The following is a 20,172-nucleotide window of genomic DNA, read 5'->3' on the forward strand; positions in this document are numbered from 1 at the left end:
TCAATCTCAAATCAATTCATTCTACAAATTGTTATTTTCACTACCAAAACAGTCGATAACACTGCTCACCATATATGGTTCACTTCCAAACTCTGTACAATCAGTAAATTAAAAGCCTAGTTGTTGATCCATTAGAACTGTACAACATGGGCCAAGGGCACCAACCTCTGTTACACAAACAATACGACTAAATGCCAAAGCAGAGAGAGAAGCAATGGCAAAAAAACTCAAACCCTTAAAGAATTTAAATGGATCTTTTTTGAAGATTTTGTTTTTGGTTGAGAAGTTCTTTTTAACATTTAAGACATAGTTTCTTTTTCTTATTGTTTTTTTTTTTTCTTAGGTTGGTCCTCTCGACCTTCCTTTTTTTCCTCATAAATTATATATAAAAAAAATTAAAAAATTCTTTTATTAATATTTTAAATTACAAATAAACCCCTTAGAGACATTGTGTTTGCACGTGCCACTTTCTATCATGTTTTAATTACATTTGTTACAATAACTTGACTCGGTTGTCTATGTTAAATACAAAAATAAAGAATATAAAATTAAAATTCTAATTTTTATATAGAATATATCTGGTAAGCTGTATGAATTGACTCAGTCCGCATCGAGTTCACAAATTGAATGGACTTTACCATGGCTTAATATTAGGATTACGAAGGAGCAGGGCTTTCAATGGGCCGGGTTTTGGCACAATCCGTCCAGGCCCGCTATAGATCAGGTTTGGCTTAGTTATTAAGTTTATTTAATTATTTGGTCGGGCCAAGCCCGTTTAATTATAGGGCCGATTTTGGGTCTTGAATGTAGGCCTGACGGTTGGCAACTCATATATAATGTCCATCAAACATAAATGAAGTCAGAAACTCGTTGTCTTATTCTTGAGAAAAAAAGAGAGAAAGGAAGCGAGGGAAAGAGAGAGAAAGAAAGAAAGAGAGAGTGAGTGAAAGAGAATTCTTGAGAGAGAGAGAAACTTGTTTGGATCGAAAGAGAGAAATGTTGTTTCCAGCTGGTTATCGGTTCGTTCCAAGCGATAAAGAATTGGTGACTTACTATCTGCTTCAAAAAACGTTCGGAAACCATCCATCATCTCATGGTGATGTTATCATGGAGTTTAATGTTTACTTAACGGCACCATGGAATGTTCCAATTATCAGTTCAGATATCAGTGGAGGTATCGAAGAACGATACTACTTTGCTCTAAGAGAGAAGAAATATAAGAATGGAGGATCTCGAGCTAATAGAGAAGTAGGTGATGGAGGTGGTCGATGGAAAGCCTCACGTGGAGACAAGAACATTCTTGATGCACAAGGAAATATAGTTGGTCTCATGAAAACCCTAAATTTCTTTAAGTTCGATAAATCTAATAGAAAAAAACAAGTGAAGACAAACTGGATCATGCATGAGTACAGACTTCCATCAAATATTGGCCAACAAAATGAGGTTTGTAGTCAACTTTCATCAAATTCGACTCACCAAATGATGATAATTTACCCTTTATTTAATTATTTATTATTTTATGTATTTTTTAATGATTTTCTTAAATTATTACTAAATCTTTATTTATGTTTTTTAGATTTATGAACTAGTTCTTTGCAAGATCAGAGAGAGAAAAAATAATGATTCTGAAAGACACGAAGAAAATGTGGCCTTCTCTAACAACAATGAAGAAGAAACCATTAATGGTTCAGATCAAGTAGAAGAAGTAGAAACCATTAGTGCTTTTGAAAGACAAGATTACGATTATCAAAGCCGAGAAATAAACAAGTTCTTCTTCCACAATGAAGAACCCAGCATTAATGGTTGTGAAGGAGAAAAGGAAGAAGGTGCGGTTGTCTACCCAAATGAAGTACCAAGCTTTAATCCTACGGAAAGACAAGAAGGCGTGGTTTTCTTGGAAGATTATGATTCTGAAAGACGAGAAGAACTATTAATCAATAATGTTTCTAAAGAAGAAGAACCACAGAATAAAGAAATACAAGAAGAAGGTTTGGTTTGCTCCAAAGATCACGAATATGAAACCCAAGAAGAAAACTTGGTCTTCTATGAAAACGAGGAACCACTGATTAATATTTTTGAAGGAGACGAAGAAGAAGGTGTGGTTTTCTACGACGATTACTACGAAGAACCGTTATGGGATATCCAAGCATGGGATATGGAATACCTAAGAAATCAGAAACGACAAAAATTGAATTAGGGAGATATATGGGGTCGATAGTATTGATTTTTGGAATTTGTATTCTTTGGATTTATAGTTTAAAGATTTTCCTGCTCGGATAGAGCCGTGGATGTTTCCCCAAATCGGGGTTTTACCACGTTAAAAAAAATGCCCAATATTTTAAAACTTGGTAATTAGGATTAACTCAATTCTCAAGTTGAGTCAATCTTGATTACTTGCAAATCTACAAAGGCAAGTTAATAAACAGCTGAGCTAATTCAGATTCGAAAGAAAAAAAATCTGATTGTCCATATGAAAATAAATGACGGTAATTTAGAAAGAAAAAAAATGCACGTGTGCATATACATTTTTAATTTTGTTATTATCAATTCAAGTCTGTCGAGCCTAATCAACTCAGATCTGACCAATTTTGGGTCCAATATTCACTTTGATTTTTAAAACTATGATGATAATCACACTTATAACAAGTTTAATTATCTTGTCCTCATAACTGATCACTAGTATGGGGATAGTTTTTCAAGAATTCAAATTAATGAGTCATGTGTAGGTAATAGTGAAAGGATCTCATTAATTCTGTTTTTTCCCATTTTGATGAAAAATATATTTTTTATTAAATAGTAAGATTTCAAATCTTGTTAAGGTTCTTGAGCCCACATGGATCACGACATTGGCAATCCAACACAATAACCTTTTAGATATTATGAAAAATCTCATATTAAATTTTTTTTTATTTTTTTTTTAACTTGATCCAGAGTGTTGAAAATGAACAATTACCAAATTCTTAAATTTAAAAGTGAAAAATAATCATTTTTTAAAAAAAATGATGAGTGGTATGGATTTCTATTCCATTACTGCATAATAGATACCGCCAAGATGACATACCATCACTAGGCCTAGTTATATACTTGGGTTCACCCTTTGGAGTTCAATGGACCATTGTAATTACCTTCGCGGGTGGTTTGATAAATCTAGTTGGGAGGAATACTTATAATGGAACAAGTGGAGCAGCAAATATAATTATTTATGAGGTATTTAACAACGTCGGGCTAGGAGCAATTACAATAGGTCGTATTCCATCCGAAGAATTTAGAATATTAAATATATTTGAAGCAAAGATGTGCATAGTAGGAGCTTTTATCAATAAACATGACTGGTTGCTAAGGTTGTTAGCAACTGCAGTACCTTACTTGGTTGGCTTGGTGAGACATTTTGAAAACTTCTCATATTAATTTCTCTTTTTGATAGAATGATTTTTCTACAAATACCACTTAAAATAAATAATATTATTTTCTCATTTTTGTAAATGTTATAAATCTCAAAATTTTATTATTAACTAATTACTAGATACATTTTCAAGAGAATTTTCTGAAGAAAAAAAATAGATCTTGGGAGATTGCTAATGTAAAAAAAATAAACCCTAACGATGACTTTTTATTTATTTATTTATTGTACTCTAAGTGATCCATTATTTCCAGCACTGGAATCAAGCAGAGGAACACTAGAGATCAGCTGCATCATCATGCTTTGATCGATCTTCAGTCATTAAGACATCCTTTAAATTGTATATAACACGTGTTATATAGTGGTTAGTTCTACAATAAAAATTATAAACTCGACACTAAATGAATAATCATCAAGTTCGACAATAAATAAAAAGTGGTAAGCTCAACAATAAATAAAAAAGCGGTGAGTTCGCTAATAATAAGGGATCAAGAAATAAAAAATTTACTAAATGTCCTATCAAGCTACTACTCAAAACTTAGGGATTATTTAAAAATAAATCCTTCCCCCAAGGTCCTTTAAGTAACTTTTCTAACTATAATTGACCTATGAGAAGGAGTGAAACTATAATTTACTTTTATGAAGACATGATTTAGTTAAAAAAAATTTATTTACTTTCTTAGAGATAATTTCATTTTTATGTTATAAAATAAAGGGCAATGTTATGGCAATATGCATGAGTAGTCAAACACCGTAGTTAAATTTATACAAGCAACTAATATGACATTTGCGTAGGGTAAGAGGGTTCATGAAAATGGATGTTTAATAGACATATTAAGTTAGTGCACACGAAAGTTGCCCAAGTCCGAATTAATATATATATATATATACATATAGGGAAATGTTCAGCAACCAACATTTTGGCAAAACATTTTTCACAACATGGGTTAGAGGTCTTGGAATGGGCTGATTTTTGGTGAGGATGATCTCTACGGCGAGGAGATCATCACCAAAAATCAGCCCATTCCAAAACTTCTAACCCATCAAAAATGGTTAACAAAAAATGGACGGTCCACGATTTTTCAACTTGTAAACTGGGTTTAGAAGTTTTGGAATGGGCTGATTTTTGGTGAGGATGATCTCCTTACCGTAGAGATCATCCTCACCAAAAATCAGCTCATTCCAAGATCTCTAACCCATGTTTTGAAAAATGTTTTGCCAAAATGTTTGTTGCTGAACGGGACCATATATATATATATATATATATATATATATATATATATATATATATATAAGCATTATACTTTACAGATTATAATAATGGATGTTAGTAAGGACATTATAAGCTGTTCTTCATAAATACGATAAGCAAGGACATTAGTATGTCTATTGGACTGATATTTTTTAGGATGATCTTCTCATCATAGAGACCATCTACAAAAAAATCGACTTAATCCAAAACTTCTAACCCATATTTTGAAAATATTATTATTATACATTGTGTTTACATATCTCCCATCATCCATATATATATATATATTCAATTAAAAATTTTCATTTCATAATAAAATAGAAGTGAAGGTTTTCTTTTCAGCACCATGAGAATAATATTAATTTAATATTTATAAGTAGGGACAATACCAATTTTATTCTTTTGTTATGACACGCCTCTAACTATTGGAACCATCTTTTATTCTTTTGTTTTGAAATTAGTAATGAATAGACCAGAAGAAGAAAAAAAATTCTTCCAACTGTGTTGATTTTTGACTCGAAAACAATCCACCAAGTGGAGAGTCCTTACTAGTATGTGTATAGTTTCTTGACCTTGTGCTTATGATGATAATTTTCTTTAAGTCATATTCTTGTCGTGGATCATCCCTCAGATTGAGACCTTCCAATGAACTATTTTGGAGGTTGCTTGTGTAATTGTTTGTTTCTTCCTTCTTATTGCGTCTTTTAGAAAATATTCTTCATATATTTTATATAAAAATATTTCCTCTTTTGTTGTTTTTCTCTTTGGAGTTTTTGTTGTTAATACCACCAAAATGACAGAATTAGAACTTGTAAGAGAGTGTATGGACCTGTTTTGTATGTATGTATGTTAGGTTATGAAAGGAGTTGATGCTATGTTTTAATGTATAAATCTTTCATTTTTTTTAATTTAATGAGCTCACATTTAATTCTGACATTGAATTTGATGATTTTATCTTTTAATGAATCCAAACTTAGTAGGAAGAGTTACTAGTCCTAATTGTAGCCTAATATATATCAGATTTTTTTTCTTGCCAACTTATTCCCGAACCCCAACTTGGTGACTTTATGTGTGTTTGGTTGGGGATGGGGGTGAGGGGATGGAATAAAGAGTCAAATAGAGAATATGGTGAATGGAGTAAATAACAAGTTGTTATGATGATTTGGCCATTGTTATGTTAAATGATTTGGCATCAGGAGAATTATGTAAGTTTAACTATTTAGGGTATGTTAGATTGCACATGGAAAATAGGGTGGAAAATCAATTTCCATGGAAAATGACAATTTTCAAGTGTTTGATTGCACATGGAAATGAAAATTCATTTTCCACCCCATTCAAAAAGTCCACTAAATCATGGATTTCACTTTCCCACCCATATGGGTGGGAAAATGAAATCCACTCATATTTTCCATCATCAATTCTTCCCTACCACCACCACCACTACCACCACCACCACCACCACCACCATTACACTATCCTCGTCGTCGTCGTTGGCTCCGTCTCCGACCACCTTCTCTCTCTCTCTCTTCTTCTTCTCCTTCTTTTCCATCCCTTAGCTCCTCATCCACCACCACCACCACCACGTTCTCCCTCCATCTTCCTCACTTACCTCCATCGTCGCCGTTGCCACCGTCACCATCACCGCAGCCATCGTCGCCGTCGCCACCGTCGCCTCCACCACCTTCGTTGTCACCGTTGCCACATCCTCCCCCCTCCCTCTTCCTCGTCATCTTCTTCTTCCTCTCCCCCTCCTCTCATCTTCTTCCTCCTTCTCCTCTTCTTCTTTTTTCTCATATTTTTTTCATGATTTTATCCAAGTGAAATCAAACAATGGAATTTGATTTTCCAACCCTACCTATTTTCCACAACTAATTTTTCATGGATTTCAAATTCCATGGAAAGTGACTTTCCATGCAATCAAACATACCCTTAGTGTACGTGATCAGTATGTACAATGCTGGATTTTGATCCCATTTAAATGTGCTTCTTGTTGGCATCTTGGGCTACTGGTTTGATCTTGCAGAATTTGGGTATAATTGGATTTATTAAGAAATTTTTTTGAAAACTTAGGAATTGGAATTGACTTTTGCACTTATGAAAGATGAAAGATTGTTAAAAGTATATACAGATATGTGGGCTTTATATGATAATTTTAGACCCTTTACAACTTTGCATTCCAAGGAAAGTTGATTATTTCCTTAGAAATCACATAATGAAACTTAAAGAAAACAAAAGACGTGACAAAACTTAAAAGAAAATTTATATATTCTCTTTTCTTACTTGTGGTCGAAACCCTTAATTTTTTCATGGGAATATATGATTAAACCACGCTTCCATTTTGCAGGTGTGGAGTGATATAAAGATCAAAAGTATGTTCTCTTCCCTTCTTCCCATTTTGGATTTGAGGTTTAAAATATGTTTCCTTTTATTTCTTTGTTTGCCTTTGATTTCTTTTACTGGTATAGATTTTTGAAAGCTAGAGAATTCAATATTGATAAAATCCAAATGTGGGAACACATGCTTCAGTGGAGAAAAGATTAAGGAACAGATACCATACGTGAGGTGACATTATTATGTGCTAGTTGATATTTGTAAAACTTGACTTTTCACATGAAATCTTGGAATCTCCTAGCAAATAGCATGGTTAATTGTGTACAAATTTTTCATACAGGTCTCATTACATTGAGAAATTGTTATATCAATCTCTTCTACTCCATACACATGGATGATGGAACATTTCTTGTTGCCTAGGATTTGTGATTTTAAAATCCTGCAATTCTATTTGAATCCCATATTACAAAATTCACAATTCACCTTGTGTAGAGGTTATTCATGACTATAATGAAGAGGATCTTATGTATTTTCTTGAATCATTTTTATTAGTCAAACAGAACAAATAATATGTTGGGATATTTTTTGACTTGGTGCTCTACGATGTTGTTACTTAGCGTTGGACACCTCATGATTTAGTGCCTTCTTATCGCTTAATTTAATTTTCTTTTCGTGTATGTTACATGTTTTAAGATGCTCAAATGTGTCCCCCTGTTACATGTCCCTAGAAAATTGAAACTCTCCCAATATAAGAAAGTGGAGTTTAAATTTGGGTATATCTAAATTTTCATTTGATTTTTTATTTTTTTATGTTTCTTCTGTATTTATTATGATATCTCCCAATTTCTAAAATGTTTTGAACAAGTGGCCTACACTGTTGTTGAAGTCTCTTATGTATCTCAGGTATGTGGCACCTGAATATGCAAATTCTGGACTATTAAATGAGAAGAAATACAAGATTGACGTGGTTTGGCAAAGCCAAGGTCCATGGAGGAGAGATGTAGAGTTTCAATACTACTCAGAATGATTACATTCTGAACTTATGTAAGATTACAAGTATAAGTTTTCTAGTCCGAATCTGACTTTCCGGACACGCAAAATGTCATGCTTTCCTTTACGCCCAATTAGAGTTTTGATGGATTGGCAGCTTCGCCCCCCATTCAACCCCACGATAGGGGACAGCTTCCCACCCCACTATGACCCCATGTTGGGTATCAAAGTCAGTGAATCACTCTTATGTCATCCGTGGGAATAGACACACAGCCGAGCCATGTAAATCTTGATGTATCTTATCATTCTTTAGAAGTTTATGGTTTTAAAAGATGTGCATTCATCAGGAACTTACTTCTCATGTAAAATTCACTAACTTGAAGTTACATTTTTCTTTAATTTCTCCATTTCCAGTGTGAAGAGGTTTTCACCTCAGTAGGTTAAATTCTAAAGGAGAGGGAGCCCATTTTTTAAACTTACAAATCCATAAAAAACGACACTCATAGACAGTCGTGGCTTTAGTCGGGAAAAATGACCGTCGATGACTGTCATTTTGTCCGACATTTTTTCCGACTGTTGATGACGGTTGTTTTTTCTGACGTTTTTAGTCAATAGCAGATAAAAGGTGACTCCTTTTAAAACGATGACTCCAACGACTGTTAGGGCAGTCGTTTTGAGCTTATTATGAGATCCTTGGAACCATAACCAACCCGGTAAATACCTACTACCCATCAGATACCCATTAAGACAGATTATTACTTTTTTTCTTTGAATGAGAAAAAATAGAGTATCCAATAAAATAGACAATTATTTGTAAAATGTAACAATTGAACTTGTAATTCTTCAATTGAAATTTAAGATCAAGAATAAATTATTCTGAAAAATAAATGGTACATGTAAAGTCAGAAAAGTTACTTCAACTACATTTACTTCAAGACATATCTTTGTAAGCATTTAATTAGATTACTAATTTTATTATAATATTTCAAATTTGCTAGTCAGGCACCCCCGAAGGAGACCCAATTCTTATCAGGTGCAAAAGATCGCTACCAAGAACCAGACCCTAAAATAATTGGGGTCCATATTAGAGACCCAAAACTGGCTAATCGATTTTGGGTACATCAGGTAATTGGGTACCCATTGACACCCTCAGTTAAGAGTGGTTTGAAGCACCATGGCATTCACACCTTTGTCAAAGTGAAGACCTTAAGGTAACCCCTTCCTGGTAAGCATTTGTGCATTGACACTGTAAGCATATTTTACATCTCCATGGGCATAGTTTCTGTAACCTACATATGGCAGTAACAGGCACCAAGAACGACAAGCACATATGAGAAGAAAACTTTTGCCACCTCATACTGATGGCATAGTGGGGACCATAACCAATTTTTGGACATAATGCAGTATTTTCTAACTAGGGTAAATATGGCATATGTGGTATGACATCCAGCGCTCTCATTTGATGAGTTCCTACCCTTCTCTACCCTAATTGGCACTCTGACCTATAAATACCTCACTTTTTTTTTTTTTTTTTTCAGATATTGCATATCCTTTTGAAATGTGAACTTATCCCTATGGTTGCATGCCCTAACCACACAGAAGTTACACAACATGCAACAGGGTAAATTAGGAGATCATCCAATTTCAAAAACACAATCAGAGAAAGCAAACCTCTGTTACTAGCTTTTGGCCCCTCATTTCCCTCAGGAAAATGAAGGGAAAGAGGGGACATAAGCACTATATTAAAGTATGTTGAGAATATATTTTTCTCTACTCTTGGGTGTGCCGTACCCCCATTTAAGCCTTGTGACCCTCTTATTCATAGCTCTCCCCCACTCCAACACATCGTAGTGATTCTCGGATCTTTTGGAGTAGTTGGTTGGTTAACATGGTATAAGAGCGCTAGGTTTGTACAGGTCACGAGTTCGATTCTATCCACCCTTTGGAGTGTTTAGTGTATATTTTCCTCCACTCCCAGGTGTGACATACCCCATTTAAGTCCCGTGACCCTCTTATATTCTTAGTTCTCCCAATCTCCAACAAATAGGACTTTTGGAGTAGTTGGTTGGTTAACAAAGTATATCAAGCAAACTTCCACGGATGGTAATAGTCCAATTAAGTTACAAGTATATAGTTGCAGTAAGATAATAGAAAATTCTAGGACCAGGCTCGTCCACCCTCTAGACACTTTCTCCCACCCTCTAGAACATCCTGCACTCCTTTATTAGAAGCATTATATTGAAAGATTTGAGATATGTATTGCTAAAGATCCCATCGTCCAATGTCAAGTGACTAACTATACTTCATTCTTCAACTTAAATAAGAGTGCACATCGCTCAAAGGAAACAAGAGATGTGCGCACATATAGGAGAATCATCACATAAATGCATTAGGTATAATGGAGATTCAACCAGTGGTGGTGGTGATTTTAGTCACCTATTACATTTTATTTGCATCTCACCCATGAGAAGCCATGACAAAGCAAAGAGATCGAAAAAAAGAAAAAGAAAGGAGAACCTGACTTTCAAGTTGACGCGCAAGAACCATCATGAGATCAATAAGAACATCCACAATATGGTTCCTTTGTATTAATGGAGATTCAACCAGTGGTGGTGATTTTAGTGTTTCCATACATTTAGCAAGAATATTTCCAGTCCCCCTGCTGTGAGCCTTACATCGTCATAATAATAGTCTTTGAAGCTATTTGCATCCGAGTTTAGTTCTACAATAACACTAGTAATTATCGGAACAAAAAGTGAGGCATTCCTTTGAGTCGAGGTCAGTAGTATTGGGAAGTAAGGAATTGATATAGTCGGACGTGTCTGTAGAACTGACCAGACCTAAATTGATAGAAACACTTACGAGGCCTTCAAGATCTATGGTTTTTAATCGTGGATCGGAACTTAGAATATTGACACACAAATTGGGATCCCCGGTCTTTGAACATAGTTGGTTAACTAAGTCCTTGGTAACCTTCACAAACGCACTTGTAGAGGATGGGTTCATGAAGAAGAGAAACATGTATGCATGAACTACTAAGAGCATCTCCAACAATGCTCTTTGAAATAAAGAGCATATTTTGTCAAAATCTGACAAATGTTATTTTTTAGCTATCCTAAAATTTCTTGTGTTCTCTAACAGACTCAACAAAATTTTCATTTGTTGAAAATTGACTCAAATCTTAATAAAACTTGTGACCTCACATTTTGAAATCTAAAAACATGATCTGATGCCATAGGTTTCTAGAGAATGAAATTCTAAGAACTTTGAAAAAAAAAAAAATTTGCACTGTTGAATTTTAAGTTTTGATAGTTCGGTAGCTGTCCATTTCAACAACTCGAATCAAATTAAGATTATATTTTTTTTAAAGTTTTTTTGTACGTATTAGTTTTTCCATAAAATCTAGAAGGATCTTGTGTTCGATTGTCAATGTGATAATTTATGTGGGCCCAACGACCCTTATTAATTTTCAAAATCTTACTAAGTTAATAAGGAAAGGTTTTTTATATCATATTTTTATTTATAATGAGCCAAAGGCCTTCGCTATATGTAACGAGTCATCTCCTCGATTTTTGAGCTCGTTACGTTAATTCTGACATCCATTGAGTCTGTTGGTTGTGAAAATGTGCATTTCACTCTTTATTATAAAGAGAGTATGACACCTAATGGGTCTCTTGGAGATGCTCTAAGTAATGACAACGAAGTCCTGCTTCTTTTTTTTTCCACTACATTCCCTTTATGAGCATTATAAAGGATTGATAATTGCGGATGATGCAAATGTCCTGTGATGTTATTACCTATTAGCTACATGATAATTTAATTTTAAACCCCATCCCATGAAATCATCACTATTAGGGAACATCCCCTCCCTCCCCCCGGGTCTCTCTCTCTCTCTCTCTCTCTCTCTCTCGCTCAAAATGCAAGATGAAGCATATCCCCCTAACAAAACTCTGTATCATTGATTGGCAAAGAGATGACAATGATTTTTGAATTATTTTTTTCACAAAATGTCCAAAGTATACTTTCAAAACAAAATTACTAAAGTGCAACTAAATATTAAAAAAAATATATATAGAAGAATAAGAAAAACATTGTTTTTATTGGAGAAGGAATGAAGGAGATGACGATCACGTCTTGACATGTACAGACCAATAGAACAAATTACAAAATTATATGTAGAAATGTGGGACGTATAAGATTAAGATGATTATTACATCTCCTAATAGTACTATAGTCTAAGGAGGGATGGTATAATCACTTATCGAACATAGAACATGATTTAAATTTGATATTTAGATTATTTCTGAGATTTTTATACAATTGCACGTGCCACTTTCTATCATGTTTTAATTAATTTTGTTACAATAACTTGACTCGGTTTTCTATGTTAAATACAAAAGTAAATAATATAAAATTAAAATTCTAATTTTTATATAGCATATATTTAGTAAAGCTGTCCAAATTGACTCATTCCCCATCGAGTTCACCAATTTAATGAACTTTACTATGGTTTAATAATAGGATTAAGAAGGAGCAGGGCTGTCAATGGGCCGGGTTTTGGCACAATCAGTCCAGGCCCGCTATGGACCAGGTTTATGTTTAGTTGTTAAATCCTTTTAGTATTTGGTCGGGCAAAGCCCGTTTAATAATAGGGCCGATTTTGGGTTTTGAATGTAGGCCTGACGGGTGGCTACTATATTAACTCATATATAATGTCCATCAAAACATAAATGAAGTCAGAAACTCGTAGTCATATTCTTGAGAAAAAACGAGAGAAAAAGAAAGAACGAGAGAGTGAGTGAAAGAGACTGCTTGAGAGAGAGAGAGAGAGAGAGAAAGTTGTTTGGATCGAAAGAGAGAAATGTTGTTTCCAGCAGGTTATCGGTTCGTTCCAAGCGACAAAGAGTTGGTGACTTACTTTCTGCTTCAAAAAACGTTGGGAAACAGTCCATCATCTCATGGTGATCTTATCATGGAGTTTAATGTTTACTTAACGGCACCATGGAATCTTCCAATTATCAGTTCAGATATCAGTGGAGGTATTGAAGAACGATACTACTATGCTCTAAGAGAGAAGAAGTGTAAGAATGGAGGATCTCGAGCTAATAGAGAAGTAAGTGATGGAGGTGGTCGATGGAAAGCCTCACGTGGAGACAAGAACATTCTTGATGCACAAGGAAATATTGTTGGTCTCATGAAAACTCTAAACTTCTTTAAGTTCGATAAATCTAGTAGTAAAAAACAAGTGAAGACAAACTGGATCATGCATGAGTACAGACTTGCATCAAATATTGGCCAACAAAATGAGGTTTGTAGTCAACTTTGTTTATTGAGATGTTTACAAAAACATGACCTAGCTACTTTTGATGAATCCGATTCACTGGTCATTTTAATTACCAAAACATGAATGAAAATGATATCAGACGTTTTAAACCTATGATCTCACGTCACTCGAAAGACCTCTCATTCAGGTTTTGGTAATTAAAATAAACACTTAGCCGAAATTGTAATTTCGTCAAATTCGGCTCACCAAATGATAATTTACGCTTTATTTAATTATTTATTATTTTATGTATTTTTTAATGACTTTCTTAAATTATTACTAAATCTTTATTTTATGTATTTCTAGATTCATGAACTAGTTCTTTGCAAGATCAGAGAGAGAAAAAATAATGATTCTGAAAGACACGAAGAAAATGTGGCCTTCTCTAACAACAATGAAGAAGAAACCATTAATGGTTTCGATCAAGTAGAGGAAGTAGAAACCATTAGTGCTTTTGAAAGACAAGATTACGATTATCAAAGCCAAGAAGTAAACAAGTTCTTCTTCAACAACGAAGAACCCAGCATTAATGGTTGTGAAGGAGAAAAGGAAGAAGGTGCGGTTGTCTACCCAAATGAAGTACCAAGCTTTAATCCTACGGAAAGACAAGAAGGCGTGGTTTTCTTGGAAGATTATGATTCTGAAAGACGTGAAGAACTATTAATCAATAATGTTTCTAAAGAAGTAGAAAAAGAAAAAGAAGACGAAGAAGGTGTGTTTGACTACCACAACAAAGAACCACAGATTAATGAAATACAAGAAGAAGGTTTGGTTTGCTCCAAAGATCACGAATATGAAACCCAAGAAGAAAACTTGGTCTTCTATGAAAACGAGGAACCACTGATTAATATTTTTGAAGGAGGCGAAGAAGAAGGTGTGGTTTTCTACGACGATTACTACGAAGAACCGTTATGGGATATCCAAGCATGGGATATGGAATACCTAAGAAATCAGAAACGACAAAAATTGAATTAGGGAGATATATTGGGTCGATAGTATGGATTCTTGGAATTTGTATTCTTTGGATTTTATAGTTTAAAGATTTTCCTGCTCGGATAGAGCCGTGGATGTTTCCCCAAATCGGGGTTTTACCACGTTAAAAAAAATGCCAATGTGTCTTCTAATTTGGCCCAATATTTTAAAACTTGGTAATTAGGATTAACTCAACTCTCAAGTTGAGTCTATCTTGATTACTTGCAAATCTACAAAAGCAAGTTAATAAACATGTTAGATCTAACAAAATAAAAAAATATATATCGTAAAATTATGTTAATGCTACCCAACTGAGATAATTCAGATTCGACTTGATGCACTAACTATTTCGATCAACTCTGTTTTTGTGATAATCAGTGCTTTAAAATCTGATTGTCTATATGAAAATAAATGACGGTAATTTAGAAAGAAATTAAAAAAAAAAAAAAAAGGCACATGTGTATATACATCTTTTATTTTGTTATTATAAATGCAAGTCTGCCGAACCTAATCCACTCAGATCCAACCAATTTTGGGTCCAATATTCACTTTGCTTTTTAAAACTATGATGATAATCACACTTATAATAAGTTTAATTATCTTGTCCTCATAACTGATCACTAGTATGGGGATAGTTTTTCAAGAATGCAAATTAATGAATAGTTTTTCAAGAATGCAAATTAATGAATCTTGTGTAGGTAATAGTGAAAGGATCTCACTATCATCCATGAATGTTTGCAATCTTGACAAATCACGTAAATTCCATTTTCTGTTTTTCTTTATGTTTGATGTGCATTAATATTTTCTAATGTTTGCATTGAGTATCATGCCCAACTGTCAATAGTACAAAATAACAATAGAATAATATACAGGGGTGATTATGAAATTTCCCATTTTGAAGAAACACATTTTCCTTACTAAATAGTAAGATTTCAAATCTTTGTAAGGTTTGTTGGGCCCACATGAATCATCACATTAGCAACTAACACAACAGCCTTCTAGATATTATGGAAACCCTCACATTCAAAACAAAAATAAAAAATATTTTTTTAACTTGATCATCAACTGAACTTTTAAATTTGAAAGTGAAAAATAATCATTTAAAAAAAAAAAAAAAACAAATTGTTCTTTGAAGTTGATATATAGAATTTATCAATTAACTGGAGTACCTTACTTGTCTGGCTTGGCAAGACATTTTGAAAACTTCTTATATTTCTCTTTTTGATAGAATGATTTTTCTACAAATACAACTTAACATAAATAATATTATTTTGTCATTGTTGTAAATGTAATAAAATCTCACAATTTTATTATTAACTAATTAGAAGATACATTTTCATGATAATTTTTGGGAAAAAAAAATAGAGATTTGGAGATGACTAATGTAAAAAAAAAAAACCAAAATGATGAATTTTTATTTATTTATTGTAGTGTAAGTGATCCATTATTTCCAGCACTGGAATCAAGCTGATGTCAGCAAGCAGAGGAACACTGGAGATCAACTACATCATCATGCTTCGATCCATTCAGTCATTAAGACATCCTCTTGATTGTATGGAGCACAAATACTTAAATATAAAAATATGTGAGTTGTTCAACCCAGAATTTGTTCCTCAATTTCCATAATTCTTCTTTTTTTTTTCTTTGAATTAATAAATATATCTTTTTCCTTAAGAATTTAATTGCATCAAACCCTTGATCCCAATACCGACCAACATCAGTCAAATCAGTGCGCACAAATTCCATCTTAGGTAGATTTGATTAGTACATAAATGATCTTTAGAAAGATTTGATTAGATTAGCTAAGATTATCTTTATCTAAATTGTATTTCTATTTAGAACTGCTGCATTTTAAATATCAAACTAGTAATTCATTGCAAATCTAAGAGAATGAATCCAAATCAATTCTTCTTTAATTAGCCTGCAATGTTGGGAAATTATTGAGGTGGATTGGAACTTGTATTGGGTTGGCCTCTTCATGATCCATAACATGGGCCGAATGAGCTTGAGCTACACGAGATAATGATATTGGTTGATATTTGGAAATTTTTTTGCTAAATGTCCTATCAAGCTCTCACTCAAAATTTACGGATTATTCAAAAATAAATCCTTCCGTCAAAGTCCTTTAAGTAAATTTTCTAATTATAATTGACCTATGAAAAGGAGTGAAACTATAATTTTCTTTTCAGAAGACATGATTTAATTAAATAAAATTTATTTACTTTCTTAGGACCTCTGAACGCTTCCCACACACACACACACATATATATATATATATATAGGCATTATACTTTACAGATTATAATACTGAATGTTAGAAAGGACATTATAAGCTGTTTTTCATAAATACGATAAGCAAGGACATTATGATGCTTATTGGGCAATGAATTTTTTTGTAAATATCATACTGTCTTGACTCTTGAAAAGTTATTTACAAATATACTTACTAAGTGATGACGAGGAAATTCTTACTTCTTTTTTTCTTTTTCACTAAAGTGTAATTAGTTATTTTAAAAAAAAGTAGTAGAAGAAGAAAAATAAAAATAAACGAAGTTTAAAATGAATTGCATACACCCTTTATTGACCTTCTTCATATTTTCTATATTAACGATTTTTTACTTAAAGTAGTCGTGAAATTGTACTTAAAATCTCTCATTTCATGTGATGGATGAATGATGGTTAAAGCACTTAATTAAGTTCTTCTATATATATATTCAATTAAAAATTTTCATTTCATAATAAAATTGAAGCTAAAGTTTTCTTTTCGGCACCACGAGAAACACTTTCTTTTTCAAGTTAGTAAGAAGTTTCCAAATCGTATCACCTTGTGGCATCCGAAAACATGATCTGATGCCACATGGTTTTATCAGACAAAATTCTAATAGCTTAAAAAAAAGTTAATTTCAATTTTAAATTTGGGTATCCACTAGTCATCCATTTTCAACACTTTAGGTTAAGGTCAAAATAGATTTTTCTTTTCAATCTACTTTTTTAATGAAATGTATTTGATTTCCAAGTGTAATAATCTATCTGGCCCAACAACCTTGTTAAGATATGAAATCTTACCAAGTTAATAAAGCTAATATGGTTCTTTTTGTTTTCTTATTAATGGAATGGGAAATAAAATTTAATATTCACACCTTAAAACACACATTAAAGATGTGCCAAGTACAACTAAAACCCTATCAAAGAATTTAGGATGAGTTTGAACATCTTCTTAAAGCAACTTCAATGCAAATAAGTATAATTGGTAAGTATTTTATTATAATCATTTTGCTTGCTCAAGGGGTTTGTTGAACTCCAACCATGCTAATTAAAATGACTCTCCACAAATGCAATTACAATAAAATGTTTTACAATTGTCATCGTTTTTTTTATACCACTAATAAGTAGAAATAGAGAATTTCACTCTCTTCTTTTATCAGTCCTACTCTCTCTCTCTCCAAAATATTTTAAGGTAGAGAATCCCAACTTGAGTGAGTTGGTGTGCTTTTGGAAGGTTAAGACTATAAAATAGCAATTGGAAGAGGGATATTGAGCCTAAGTACGTTGGAATTGTTTTTAGGGCTTAAGCTTTGCATCCTCTCTCAATTGTTACTTTGGAGAGCTAAATGCCTCTCAAGCTACTCCAACGCACTTTACTATAGGCTCTCAACTTTGAAATATTTTGGAGAGAGGTAAAAGAAGAGGGTGGGATTCTCTCTCTCTCTCTACTTGTTTTAGCTAACACAGTTGTAGTGAAGGCACTTGAACATACAAAATGACTATCCACGATAAAATGCCTAGTAGTCAAAGATTCAGAGATGCCTATTTGCGTTGGAGTTGCTCTTAAAAGGCTAAGGTGGTGTTTGTTACCGCTTCAAAATGCGGTTTTCACTGCATTTGCGGTGAAAAGCTGCGGTTCCATCTCTAATTACCGTTTGGTAAAAATAGCGTCAAAAATTTGAGGTTCGTAATTGCGTTTGGAAACACAAATTTGAGAAGCTCTTGCAACCCACTTTTTTTTTTTTTTTTTTTTTTTGCGTTTGCGGGAGAAGCAAACAACGAAAAAACGGTTCAAGCAAAAGACGTTAATAGCCCCCGATCTTCTCTTCTTCTCTTTTCTGCTGACGGCTCTCGCACAGCTGTCTCTCTCTCACTCTCTCTCTCTCCCACAGTAATCTCTGCCTCTCTCTCTCTTCTTCTCTTCGCTGTCAATAGAAGCTCGAACATGCACGCACAGCTCTCTTATGCTAGAACTCACAGAGAGGGAGGGAGGAGAAAAAGTATGAAATGTTAATTGAGTCAAAGTCGCAGCCAACTAATATGCACCACATATTCAAAGCTTGGAAAACAAGTTTGATGTGTTCTTATTCTATAAGAAAAGCTACAAAATGTGTTCAGATTTGGATACATCATATCTAAAAGCACAAGTATATTATTTCTATAAAAAAGTAATAATCTTTTGATACTCTCTTTCTAAGAATGTCTGCCATATAGTTAATTAGCTCATTAGCCTCATGATATTTGAAATATTTGAAGAAAACTCAATATAAAAATAAAAGGATTAAATTTACAACTAAAAATTATTAAATCTAACAAGTAAAAGTCATTAATCGAACTATAGATTAGAAGTGTCAATAGGTCAATTTTGTTGATTTGATTTGGTTTCACACATGCCTAGAATTGAAACTTAAATAAAACCTTGATTTTGGTTAGGTTAAATTGAACCTTGGAATCATACCCAGTCCAAAGTTACAAGTACTTTATATACAATAGACAATCATTAAGATGGGCGTATTTTTTTAATTAAGAAAAAAAGACGAGTATATGATATGATAAATAAACATTTTTGGATGAAAAAATCCAACTTGTAGTATGTCGAATGATAATTGATACCAACAATGACTTTTTTAATTAAATCAAATGTCTTATAAAATATCTTAAAAAATTATAGTATGGTGTAAAAAAATAAGAGACATAAAAATAAAAAAAATAAAAAATTCATATATATATATTGTTTTATATTTTAATTAAAATATGTTTATTTTAAAATATTTCTTAGGTTTTTGTTTTCGGAACGAGAAACTTATTTTTAATGAAATTAGTTACTTTGTACTGACTCGATTGTACCAAATATATCATATCATCAACCACAGATTTTATTCACTAAGCTAACTAGCAGTGACATTGTTGGTAAGTGGGAGGAGGGCAACACGAGGAGATGCTGCCGAAATTTCTATAGAATTATAAATTCTTTAAAATTAAAATAATTATTTTTATAAATTTTTAATATAAACTTATTATATTTATATATATTTAATGTAATTATATATTTATAAGGGTATTATGATAATTTTTTATGCATTATAGGTGCACTATCAACCTTAAGGGCATTCTGGTCATTTTACCCTAATACAGTAGATTCTAGAAGCTGTACCAGATTCTGGTCAACAACACAACATTTTTACAAAGCTCTATCAAATAAGCTTTTCAGTATTTCAATTTTTGATAGCAGAAACTGACAGCAGATTCAGGCAACTTAATCAAACGGGACCTAAAATTTTCTTTATAAAAAAAAAATCTGAAGTGAACCACTATTATTGTCATTGTTTCCCTACTAATCGTTTCTTGAAAAGTATTCGTTGCACGAAGAATGGATGAAGAACATCACAATCCAACTTCTTCTTCGTCCTGCTTGTTGAAACTGGAGCTTGGGGATTCGTACTCGACCTTCAATCTGGAGAAGGCAGTGTGCAGTCATGGACTGTTCATGATGGCACCAAACTTGTGGGATCAGTCAACCAAAACCCTCCAATGCCCATTGCGCCTCTCTGACTCCACCACTTCCCTCACTATTCGAATCTCCTCCTCCTCATCCTCATCCTCCTCTTCTCTCCATGTTTTTGTTCTAGGCACTCATTC

The sequence above is a fragment of the Akebia trifoliata genome, chromosome 3, assembly GCF_017979445.1.
Source record: "Akebia trifoliata isolate Shusen 1 chromosome 3, ASM1797944v1, whole genome shotgun sequence".
Classification (NCBI taxonomy): Eukaryota; Viridiplantae; Streptophyta; class Magnoliopsida; order Ranunculales; family Lardizabalaceae; genus Akebia; species Akebia trifoliata.